Source organism: Cyanistes caeruleus, chromosome 18 (assembly GCF_971803275.1).
Source record: "Cyanistes caeruleus chromosome 18, bCyaCae1.hap1.1, whole genome shotgun sequence".
NCBI classification, from domain to species: Eukaryota; Metazoa; Chordata; class Aves; order Passeriformes; family Paridae; genus Cyanistes; species Cyanistes caeruleus.
Window position 1 is genome coordinate 4,807,401 of NC_141718.1, and position 13,110 is coordinate 4,820,510.

Sequence of the window (13,110 nt, forward strand, 5' to 3'; positions counted from 1 at the left end):
CAGTGACTGAAAGTGTATTACTGTGCACTTAAGGTTACTGCAGTAACCCAAGGTCAGACAGCGGCGCGGTATATCCAGGAGACTCACGATGGATTTGCTTCAGTGCTGGACTGGGAAGGCAGAGCCTCCACCAGGCTCTGGAATTTAACTCAATATTCAATTTACCCTGGAATCAATTTTGATGGAGTACAATTCCCATTTATAATCCCAGGTTATTGCCGGCACTGGCGTTTGATTAGACACCAGCAGACCCGGGCCAAATGCATCCCTTGTCCCCCCATTCCCTGGGAGCTGCTGGAGCCCACCCACCCTGTGCTGCACCCTGGCACCTGCAGCCCTTGGAAGGACCAGGCCCCCAGCACAGGGGGCTCTCTGAGACCCCCAGGTGCATCCAGCCCTCCCAGGCCTTCCCTCCCTCCTGGAATCTCCTGTCCCTCTGCACCACTCCATGTTTAGAGATGACAGGGAAGGGCAGAAGAGCTGTAATATTTCTCTCTTAACTTTAAGCTCCCATGAATTTAGAACTCTTTTTCTCTGAGGGACTAATTATATAATTTCAATGTTTACTCAGTGCAGACGGATTTTGTGAGATGGTGCCCCAGGGACACAGGAGCTGGATTTAAACCCTGGGAAGCGAGCGCTGGATGGCTTTACGGCACGGCTCGCGTCACAACCTGCTGCTCTTCCTTTGCTGGCCAGGGGAATCTGCCTCTGCTTTTCCCTTGGCTGCCTTTGGTTATTGGTCATTGATGGCTCATTTCCCCACTGCTGCTTCAAAGACAAACACAGGGCTGGGTGCTGCCTGTGCCACACAGCTCTGCCCTGGAGCCTCCAGGGAACACCGCTCACATCCTCCCTGCCCAAACTGCTCCGTTTCTGCACTTCCAAACCCACAAGTGGCACCAGCCCATGGCTGGAGACCTCCCAGCTGCCCCAGTGAGGGTTTGGTGGTGCTGGTGGCCCAAGAGCCCCTCGGTACTGATAGGCAGCTCTGCACCTCCTTCTCTTGCTGTGCCCACAGCCAACTCCCCCTGCCCCTGAGCGAGGCTCTGCTGTGCCCCAAGGACAGCCAGGGGCAGGAGGGACCAGCCTGGGCACTCCTGGCACAGAGGAGGTTCCTTCTGCTGAGCCCAGCTCCAAGCCCAGATGTCCAGGAGCATCTCCTGGGAGTCCTTGTGGAGATCCCATGGCGAGGGGACTCAGCCAGCCTTGGGACACGTCCCCCCAACCCCAATTCCAGCATGCAGGGATCACCCTGCTGCTCCCAGAGCTGCCCAGGGAGCACCCCAACAGCCCAGAGCTCCACCCTGCACAGGAGGAGATGTCACCAGACTCCAGCCTTCTTCCCTTTCCCCTTGGCAGCGTGTTCCTCATAATTACAGGACCGGAGAAGCCGTTTTTGCCTCTCACTATTAACAGCAATTTATATTTAAGATATTTAGGCTTCCTGGGTCAGAAATGGAAATTATTCTGCTCCCAGCTCAACCTTAAAGTTACAATTGTGCTTAGGAGCTGGATGCTGAATACAAAAGGGAAAGATTTTGAACTGCAGCTAATTTAACACAACAAAAAATTACAGTATGGGGAAAACTTCCCCACTCCTGTGGAACCAGGAAGCAGATTATCCATTTACAGAGTTCACCATTCCCCAGCCATGAGCTGTCCCTTTAACCACTGCTAAATTGTTTTCTGACAGCCCTCGCTGCAATTTTATCCCCTGACATTTGATTTACATATGATCTTTAAGCACCAGCACTGCTGTAATAGCTATTTGGTTAATATTCAAATCAGTCCGTGATGTCACATACCTTGATAGGTCATTTCACTGCGGCTTGGCAAAATGCATGTAAAAATAAATGTAGAACTAATGAAATAAACTGATTAAGGGGAGAAATCAATCGCTTTACTGCTGTAGTGAAGATCCAGCAGTTAATTTAGCATGGATCTGCAAGGGTGCACGTTAATAGAACAGGCTCTCATCTAATTGGTGCCACAGTAAATGAAATACAGTAATATTCCATGATGCATTGGAAGAGTTCACTTCATTTTCTCTGCTCTTTCCCGAGAACTGTTTACAGCACAATGGATTTCATGGGTTTATTTATTTATTTGCCTGGCTCAGGAGGCAGAACCTGGCTGATCCCCGTTAACCCCCCCAAGCTGGCAAGTCCAACCACCTCCTTACAATAACTTCTTTAATCAAGACGGGCAGGGCAGGGGAGCAGCTGGGTTTGTTTGTTCAGAGCTTTGTGAAGTTTTTCCCTTCCCTGCTGGGAGCTGCTGCCCTGCAGACAGAGGCACTGGGCTGTCCTGGGAGCCCCCAGGGTCTCACTTTGCCCACCTTTATGGCATTGACACTTCCCAACCCAGCCCAAAACACCAGGGGGACCCAAAGCTGCCAAGGCCAACAGAGCTGGGGAAGGGGCTGGAGAGTGACTCCTGTGAGGAGCAGCTGGGAAAGGGGCTCAGCCTGGAGAAAAGGAGGCTCAGGGGGGACCTTCTGGCTCTGCACAACTCCCTGACAGGAGGGGACAGCCGGGGGGGTCAGGCTCTGCTCCCAGGGAACAGGGACAGGAGGAGAGGGAACAGCATCAAACTGTGCCAGGGGAGGGTCAGGCTGGACATCAGGAGGAATTTCCTCATGGAAAGGGAGATCAGGCCTTGGAGCTGCCCAGGGAGGTTTGGAGTCTCCCTGGAGGTGTCCAAGGAAGGCCTGGACGTGGCACTCAGTGCTCTGGGCTGGTGACAAGGAGATGATCAGTCACAGATTGGGCTCACTCTCAAATGTTATTTCCAATCTAAATGATTCTGGGATTCTGTGATCCAGCAGCCCCAAAGCAGAGGCTGGGGCCAGCTGGTGGCATTCCCTGAGGAAGGATGTCCCTGCATCCCACAGCTCTCCCAGCACCCCAAACACAAGGGTGCTGCACCCCAGGGCTGTCCTGTCCCCAGCTCACCCCCTGCCCACAGGGATGAGAGAAGAAACTTGGGGAAAAGTTGTAGTACCCCAGGAAACTCTGGAGGCTGTGGGAATTTCCCAGCCAGTTGATCCATACACATTGCCCTGTTCATTACAGCTGCCAAAAATATGTAAAAAGTCCCATCTGGTCCCACCAGGTCTGAGCCTGAGCTCTGATCTGAAGGAATCACTTGACTGACTAATTACCACACCCCTTTCCTCCTAATTGAAGGTCAACACATTAAGGATGAGTTACCACATCAAGTATAACAGCAAATGATAAATATTTGAGAAATGCCACCTTGGAGCAACCTGAACTCCCTAATCCATGCTGAGCAGGGGGGGAAAGAGCAGCAACTTGTTCCAAGACCTGGGGTCTCTGCCAGTGCCCACTCTGCCACCAGAGACCCCTGCCCTCCCTAAAATTATTTAGCTGTATTAAAAAGAATAAAAAAAAAAAGGGAAAAATGATCTATACAAAAGCTTTGCATAAAAAAGTGATCAATGCAAATTCCTCAGAGAAAATTGCACCAACAGATGGAATCAACCCATTCCCAGCAAATGCCTCTGGCTGTGCAGATGGTAATTATAGGATGTATGTAAATATGGGAGCGCCAGGAAGCACAGCAACACGCACTGCTGAGCCTGGGCGTTCGGGGGGACGCCTGTCCCGGCCCTTCCCGGGCCTTGGGCAAGGGGAAAACAAGATTTGGAAAGGTTTTGGGCTGTGCTCCCTCTGCCCTGCAGCTCCAGCTGCTGAAAGCAGCCCTGCAGGTGGTGTTGTGCCTGAGCCTGGGGGCCAAGTGGGGATGGGTTCTGCCCATTCCCAGAGGTGAGTGGGCTCATCCCCAGCTCATTCCAGGCCCCAGCACAGCACAGCTTGGGAATGCTGCCCATTCCAGAGCCCCACTGCCACTGTTCCTCAGCCCAGGATGGGTACTGAGGGCATCTGGGCCCCTCCAGCTCCATCAGCTGCTCCCTACCACACATCCCCTCCCTCATCCCCCTGTGCCAGCCTTCCCCTCACAGGGCTCCTGGGTGGGAAGATTCCCACCCCCACCCCCCCATTTTTCCAGTGTGATTTCAAGGACTATTTCCAAGGCTACTGTATTTTTATTTTATGTTGCTGTTGACTCTGTTGTTTTGGTTTTTTTCCCCTCTTCTGAGAAAAGTGCTTGCAGAGAGTCTGTGGTAAAATGTTAATTGGAGCCAAGTAATTAGACAAAGATAGTTAGTGATCTCTCCCAAGCAATCAGCTTTTGGTGCTTTGTTTTAGTGCTGTAATAATTACCATCATTCCACAAAGTGCTTTGGAATTGACAGGAGGGATCCACGTGCAGACCAACACCTCCCCTGGGAGTGATGGGGCGGGGGACCCAGCTCCAGGGGACCCTGCCTGCGGTCACAGACACCCTCCCCTTGTCCCCCCCAGCCCCTGCTGCTCAGAGCACAGCTCCAGGCACCTTTTCCTTCATCCTGCAGCCTCAGGGGCTGTGCCAGGCTCTCTCTGGCTCAGCAGCACATTCCAGATCAGCTCCCTGGGACCAGATCCTGTTCACACTCACAGAACTAGATCCGGATTTATTGCTGCCTTTAAAACAAACAGAGAAACTGTGCCATAAAGTTCCAAACAGCCAAGGCCTCTTTCTGTTGCCTCCACCCCTGAAAATGAAGGGCTTCAGGGGTGAGACAGGCCCATCAGGGCACCTCCTGGTGCATGTGTGTGATGGGCTGGCCCCACCAGAGCCCCCAGCCCAGCCCTGCTCCGAGGGGGTGATGAGTGTCCTCACCCAGCAGCAGCTTTTTGTCTGGATTCAGATTTTCCAGTGTTTAAAAACCTTTTAGAATTTAAACACCACCCCAACCTAAGTGGTGGGCTGGTTGAGGATATCTCAGCCTGGGAGAAGGGAATGGTTCTGAGCCTGCTGCTCTCCGGATTCAACAGGCACTGACTGGAGCAGTAGCACACAGACCCAGCAGGCAGCTCCTCCAAGAAGGAATTTTCCCAGCAGAAAATCATCAGGAGGTGACTTCCTGCACATAGAAACGTGTCTGGAATTGCCTTCACTCTTGCTGCACGGGGGGCTCTGGGTGAGGGAAGTCCCTACAGCCTCCTTATGCAAATAGCCCAGCCCACACAGCCACAGGTGCCAGATTCCAACTGGACACGTGTCTGGAAAAGTCTCTGGGATGGGGAGATGGGATCCTCCCCTCGAAGATGGGGTCCCTCCCCACCAGGGACTCAGCACTCTGGGATCATTCCTGCTGCCAGACCCACTCCAATCCCGGAGCCAGGGATGCTGGAGGTGTGTTATGACTGCAGCCAGCCCAGCCTCCCCCAGCCCTGTCTGAGCTGCTCCAAACAGGGTCCAGGTTAATGGAGGTAACCCAGCAACACTGGGAAAATAAATGCTTTCCTTATGACACAGTGCAGGGAGAACCAGGAGAAGGCACAGGGCTCCTGACACAGTGCCCTGGAGAGCAGCCTCCATGGAGAGCAGAGTGAGCCCTCTGCCAGCCCTGGCACCCACCCCAGGAGCACCCAGCCTCTCCAGGATCCTGCCCCAGGGAGAGGAGCTCCTGCCCACCCTCAGGGCTGGGAGCAAGTGACCTCCCCCACCAGGCACTCTTGGCTCACCCCCTCCAAACCCCTTTTCCCCACCTTTATTTAAGCCCAGCTCATCAAACCCCATCCTGCAGCCATCCCCACAGGGCCACACGGGACAGCCCCATGCTGGGAACCTGGGAATTTCACCACACAGGAGTGTTGTACACGAGGAGCACAAAGGCAGCCGTGCTTGTACATCCCTCCCCTGTGTTTCACACATCAGCTTTCTATCTTTTCATCAGAAACTGCAGACAGATTTTCTCAGCGTGAGAACTGCCATGGAAATTGAAAGACTGTACAGCAAACATTTTTTTTCCTTGATGCCCTGTCTAATTGAGCTGCCTTTGATTTTATTAATCTGTTTTTATTAATATCCTGAAGGCAACAGGGGAAAAAAAAAAAAGAAAGCCTTTGCTTTCTGAACTGGCTGGTGCTGCTGGTGTTCTGTCTTATTAAACAGGGTGGTTCTGTGGTATCTAGGACAGAGCATCCACCTTTCTGAAGGAAAGCAATGAGCCTGAGTGCCCTCTGAGGCTGGGAGAATTGGGATTGTTCAGCCTGGAGAAGAGAAGTCTTTGGAGTGACCTAATTTCAGCCTTCCAGCGCCTGAAGGGAGCCTACAAGGAAGGTGGAGGGAGACTATTGACAAGGGCTTGGAGTGACAGGAAAAGGGGGAATGGCTTCACGTTGACAGGGAATGGGTTTAGACAGGATATTCAGATGAAATACTGCCCTGTGAGGATGGGGAGGCCCTGGCACAGCCAGAGAAGCTGTGGCTGCCCCATCCTTGGAAGTCTCCAAGGCCAGGCTGGAGAGCTTGGAGCAACCTGGGATAACAGAAGGTATCCCTGCCCATGGGATGAATTTTAAGATGCTTTCCAACCCAAACTATTCCACAATTCTCTCCTTAAGTGACGTGGGGCCAAAAGCCATCTGCTGCCAGCAGCAGCAGGAGATGCTGGGAAAGGTGCTGTGGATTCCCCCAGGCTCTGGGCTCACCCTGGCAGGAGGAGCACGAGCAGGACCCGCAGCTGCTGAGCTGGGTTTTACTGGTGAGCTGTGCTGTAACAGCCTGTGCGGGGTTATTGATGTTCACTCCCCGTAAAATGCACTGACACGGGATATTGCGTGGTCAATAGGTCTTTGGGGTTTTTCCAGTGGTATTAAATATCATTTTAAATGATGTGCCCCTGTACCTTATTAGTTGCTCCCATGGCAGAGCACAGGGAGGTGCGTGGGAAGCTCTGGAGGTGGGCACAGAGTGGCCACAGGGCTGGGGAAGGGCAGGAACCGGGAGAAGGACGGGGCCTCTCTGGGAACCGCACGTGCAGGGTGTGAAGAGCCCAGCAGGGAACACACAGGGGCAGTGTCAGCTGCTGGGGCCAGCCCCACACTGTGCTTGCAGGGAATGTCACCCAGGTTCCCTCTCCTCCAGCCCTGCAGTGATGTCTCACCACCCCAGGATGAGAAATTGCAGAGCTCTGGGCTAGAAAGTTCTCACCCTCCTCCTACAGCTTTCCCTGCACTCTCCTCCTTCTCTCCAGTCCCCCTAGCAGCACAAACACACCCTGGAGCCACTTCCCACCCAGCAGAACCCCCCAAAGCCCAGCACAGACCCCTCCTCAGCAGGACAGGCAGCAGCACCGGGCTGGAGGCAGCAGGCAGTGCCAGGGAAGTGGCACTGGAAGTGCCCAAGAGCTCCCTGCCATAGGAAAGCAGGAACTGAAATGAGTCACGTCCCCTTCGTCCCCCTACCAGGACGCTCCTCCAGCACTTTCTTGCAAAGTTGGGGAGGCCAGGAAGAGTGTTTGATTATCTGATTTGAAATACAGCCCTCCAAAGAGCCCTCCCTATTGAAGAAACCATAAAAAGCAGATCTTTCCTAATGTCACTCTTTCCCCGCTGCTCCTCGGAGCCGCTGAGCGCTGCCATTCATCACCCGCGCGACACTTTCATAATGTAGTCCCAGATAATGGCACACCTTCCAACTTTCCAGAATTGGCTGTCAGGGAAATCGAAGGAGACAAGTGTGAGATACGGGAGCAGGACTCCTTGGTGGATACGAGGCACGGGAACGCAGCCCCCCCGCCCAGCCCAGCCCGCTGAGCCGCAGCCACGGGGGTCCCAGGGAGGGGACACAGCTGTGGGGACGAGTGGGGCACAGAGGGGGCTCTCAGCTCAGCCCCGAGCTCTTGGTGATGTCTCATCACCTCCAGAAATCACAGAGCACTGGTGTCACCAGCACTGCTGAGGAACTGGAAGTGTTTGACTGAAGGAGCTGTGGCTGCCCCATCCCTGGAAGTGTCCAAGGCTGGGTTATCCCAGGAGCAGCCTGGGATAGTGGGAGATGTCCCTGCCCATGACAGGGGTGGGATGGGATGAGATTTCAACTCCTTTCCAACCCAGACTGCTCCAGAATTCTACAATTCTAACACCCCTGCAAGGCAACACCCCCATTCCTACCTTCTTCCCTCCTTCCACTTCCCTCCCTTACTCCCAGCTCCCTTCCCAGCATTCCCAAGCCAATTCAGCTCTCCCTGATCAATGCTCCAGGTTTTCCTGCTTTTTTTTTTTAGCCACTGCCTCTCCAGGTGTGCACATGCATTTCCTGACTTGTCAGCTCATCTTGCCTTGGGGGTTTCTAACAGTTTATTCTACCTTTTTTTTGGCCTTTTCAAGTAGAACTGAGTGCACGAGAACTGAGGGACTGCAGACAAATTGGGAATGAAAATCTGCATCTCCACACCTGTATTTTAACAAGTCCTCAAAAGCAGCTGCAATGAGCCCTGTTCTGTGCCCAGGCGCAGGAGGGCAGGGCAGGGGGACCTGGCCAGCACAAGGCCACTGGTCCCAGCCAGAGCTGGGTGTCCCTCAGAGGAAAAAGCCCAGCAGAGCTCCCCACTCACAGGAGGTACCACAGCCCACAGAGCTGCAGCTCCCAGGTTTTGCTGGTTTGCTTAAAAATGATAATTTATAAACACCCTGCTCCTCACAGCCATGTGCTGACACCTCAGGTACACGCTGCTCCTGGGGCTCACACACCTCAGATGGAAACCCAGCACATTTTTCTCTTTAAAGGCTGAAACTGCAACTTCGAGCTTCTTTTTTTCTTGCCTGCCCTTTGCTCCAAAAACTCACGGGTACATTTATGGCAGAGCCAACACCATTAACAACGTGCCTTCAGTGGCACTGCTCAGAGATACAGACTCCAAAAGCCAAGAGTTTCAGACAATCACCTTTTGTCTTATCAAATGCTCAAAAGAAGCTTTAAAACCAGTTAAATACTTGGAGTATTAGTTAAAAGAGACCCTGAGGCTCAGCACTCACCTGCAAACACACGTATCTTCTTCTCCTATTAAAAATCATGCCTTTGTTGTAGAAACCTTGGAGCTCCCAGCAGCAGTCCTTGGGCATCCATGAGCCAGGCTCCCCTTCCAGAGCTGTGTTTCCACCTCTGCTCTGATGCCTGATTCCCTCCTGCTGCTGTTCCTTAGGCTGAAGGAACTGCCTTCAACTGGTGCTTGAAGTCATCGAGGGGATGATGATGATGATGATGTTGATGATGATGATGATGATGTTGATGATGATGATGATGGGGAGGAGAAGTGGCACAAGTGAGATGATGCCACACTTGGGGGCTGTCACTGGCTCCTGGGCACGTGCCCTGCGTGGTGGTGGTGGTGGTGGTGCAAGGCTTGCACATTTTGGGCTGGTTTGCGCCTCCCAGGGCTCAGCACGCTCAGAAGGGAAGAGAAAGTGAGCGCTGCCAGTTGGGTGCCTTATCTTTGTCTTCAAATTAATATGATTTTGTCAGGTTTATGAAAAATAATATAGCATGTTATTTTTCATAAGCCTGACTGATATCTCCATTTCCCATGGTTCAGCTCAGGCCATAAACATGACCCTGCTTGAGTGATTTCACCTTCTCCATTGAGCAGGGAGCCTCGGCAGCACTCAGACCAAGGTCCTGACTGATTATCGACAAATTAAAAATATAAGCTATTGACCAGACACTGAGATAGAGTCCCTGAGCCGGTGCCCGGAATCTCAATGAGGGTATTGAAGTGGTGCTGATCGATACCGCAGTCACAGCCCCGCCGGCCGCATGCATAATGCGGGAGGGTGGGGGTTTAAGTAAATAGTTGTTCCCATTAACGGGGGTGCTGGGAGGCGCAGCCCGACGGATTCCTCAGGCCAGGGAGGCGAGGAAGGCAGCGGGCACCGGCAGCACCTTCACCTGCTGAGCGACAGGCTGCAGCAGGGGTGGGGATGGGGCATGTGGGACCCTCCCAAGATATCGCTGAGGGGCTGCTGTCCCCTCCCTGTGGCCCTGGGAGCGTTTCTTGCCATCCGTGGCCAACAAGCAGCGGGCAGGGCTTTGCAGGACCAGCCTCAAATTCCATCAGCGCTTGTTCAGCCGGGCACGGCTGGTCCCCGTGGGGAGCTCGGCACAGCTCCCCCGTGTCTGCCCTGCGTCTGCTCCCGGCTCCCAGCCAGCGCAGGCATCCTTTGTTTGCTGCTGAAGTGATGGCTTGGCTGTCCTGCTAATTCTCGGTGACATCTATATTCCTTTAATCGATATGAATTATCTTTCGTCCCAAGTCAACAAACTCCATTTTTTTTATCCCCTACCCATCGGTTTGGTGACAGAGGGTGCCTTACTCTGATGGTGGCACCACCAGATACCTCCCACTGGCCTCGTTCTCCCCAGCTCTCCATCTCCAAAGTTCCCTTTTCTTTCAGCCCCTCTTCCCTCTGCAGGGATACCGGGATCGGGGAGCCAGCAGAGCATCACGGAGCAGCCCAGCTCCGCTCCTCAAGAGTTAAACTGTGCTCGGCAGCAGCAGCAGCGTTTCCTGGCAGCACCGGCGGCAGCTCCGCGCAGCGAGGCCCCGAGCGCGGCCTCTGGGGACGGCGCCGATCACATCGCTGCCTGCATGTTTGAAAACACCGATGTCAGCGAGGCGGCTGCCGGCAGCTCGCTGGCTTTCCTGGCACTGCTGATGGACAGGGTCAGATCCCAGCAGCTGTTGGGAAGGAAGAGGCGCACTCAGCAGCTGTGCGGAGTGATAGAAACCTCCCGTGATGGTGCCAGCCGCGGTACCGGGCGGCTCCATCCCGGCCCTGCTTTTAGGAGAGATGCTGTGTGGGCTCAGCATCCCCCAGCCCCAGTTTTTGGAGAGATGCTGTGTGGGCTCAGCATCCCCCAGCCCCGGTTTTGGGATAGATGCTGTGTGGGCTCAGCATCCCCCAGCCCCGGTTTTGGGATAGATGCTGTGTGGGCTCAGCATCCCCCAGCCCTGGTTTTGGGATAGATGCTGTGCCGGCTCAGCATCCCCCAGCCCCAGTTTTGGGATAGATGCTGTGCCGGCTCAGCATCCCCCGGCCCTGGATTTGGGAGAGATGCTGTGTGGGCTCAGCATCCCCCAGCCCCGGTTTTTGGAGAGATGCTGTGCCGGTTCAGCATCCCCCAGCCCCGGTTTTTGGAGAGATGCTGTGCCGGTTCAGCATCCCCCAGCCCCGGTTTTTGGAGAGATGCTGTGCCGGCTCAGCATCCCCCAGAGGGGGAAGCAGTGCCAGCTGCCGAGGCTGGGACACGGGGTGGCACCGCTGTGGTGTGGCTCTGAGCAGACCCACCAAGGCGTTGTGGCTGATTTGGGCTGGATTTGGCACTGGGCAGTGCCTGTTCTGGTGCTGTCTCTCGATGCCTCTTGCCGAGTCCGAAGCCCCAGCGATGCAGGAACCACCGAGCCCACCCCGAGCCTGAGCACAGCCTCCAGTCCCTCTCCGAGGAGTGACCTTTGTTCTCCCAAAATTCCAGGTTCTGGAGCCCTGTGAATCTCAACCTGCACTAGTTTTATGGGAGTGGGTTTCCAGCCCTTTTACTGCACAGAAATGTTTAGAAATATTCAAGGGGGGGAAAAAAATCCAAACAAACCTCCATAAAAATAAAAACAAAACTGCTGTTAATTTTTAATATCATTGTCTTCGAGGCAGGATTGTGAGAGCTGAGCTGCCTCCCGGTGATTTAAGGCTTGGAGCTGGCTCTGGACTAACACGGGAGCGTGCAGACACCTGCACGCCGTGTTTTGCACAGGTTCCCATTTGAGGCACGGATTCCTCTCCCAGCCCAGCTCGCTCCGCTGATGGCTTCCTCGGAGTGCACGAGTGCACGCAGTAATGATGTGGAATTATGCAGCAGGCAGCTAATCACAGCAGCACTGCTCGGGGGCGGGGGCACGGCTGGAGCAGCCCCCCCGTTTTATGGAGAGCCGGGCTGCAGTTCCAGCACTGAGGGAAGCTTTAAGCAGGGAGCAGCTACTAACAGATTCATTTAACTTGCTCCAGAGCAACTATAAAAAATCAATTTAGTTCACCAGGCGGCTTGAACTGATGCCAGTGGCAGGGAGCGTCTCCCAGCTGAGAGCTCTCCAGCTCTGGAGCACCGCCGGGATATTGCGGGGCTGATTCAGCAGCAGGTGATGATACAGAGCCTTGGCTCTGCATCTCTAGGAAGGCAGAGGCTGCCGGCTGCCACAGGGTCCAGACACAGAGTCATTTGGATCGGAAAAGACCTCCAAGTCCAACCCGTGACCCATCCCCTCCTCGTCACCCAGCTCTGAGTGCCACGTCCAGGCATTCCTTAGGCACCTCCAGGGATGAGGACATGGGGAGCCTGGGCTTTAGAACCAGGCAGACATCCCCAGAGAGAGGTTTGTGCTGGGTGGGCTGGTGCCAGCGCCCAGCTCTGTGGGGCAGGTCGCTGTCGCTGCCAGCCCCCGCGGCCGGGAGCCAGAGGAGCGAGAGCTCGCAGTGACCTCTCAGTGCTGGCGGCCGGGGCTCCGTGGGAAAATCAGCCCAACCTTTCCTGCTCTCCCTCCGTGATGAAGACCTTCTCTTTAGCCTTGTATTTTCAGAGCCCTGAGGAAATCTCGGGAGTTATTATCAGCCTGGAAATGGAAGCTGTGGCAGAGCGATCCCTGCCCTCCCAGCCGGGGCTGTGGCAGCTCCTCTCCTTCGGACCCCACCGAGGCTGCCTGCCCTGACATTTCCGTATGCGGGATCAAACGTCAGGAGCGCTGAGCCTCCATTCTGCTGCTGATGCGAAGCTCTGGCGTTGCACCATGAAATATTCATCGTGCCCCGTCCCGCTGTCCCTCTGCTCCGGCTGTGCCTGGCGCTGGCCCCGGTGCCGCGGCTGCAGCCGGAGCTGAGCGCTTGGAGCTGTCCTGGCAGATGCAGAGAATCACCCGGCTGTGCTCCTTCCTCCGGCCGCAGGGGTCATTAGGAGAGCTCCCAGGATGGATCTTGGTGCCGGCCAGCACCTGCCTGAAGGAACCACTTAAAATCCTCATTAAATCCACTTCAGCGAGCAGCCAGAGGAAGGGGCAGCAATGCCAAGAGAGGGAGCATTTGCCTGGCACTTGTCAGCAGAGGAAAGGGAGCTGTTCGAATCGAGGGTTGGCAGAAGCCCACCTGCCAGGGGTGCATTCCAGCCCTGCAGCCTCAAGGAAATTCTGCACAGCAGCAGCTGGTCCCTGCT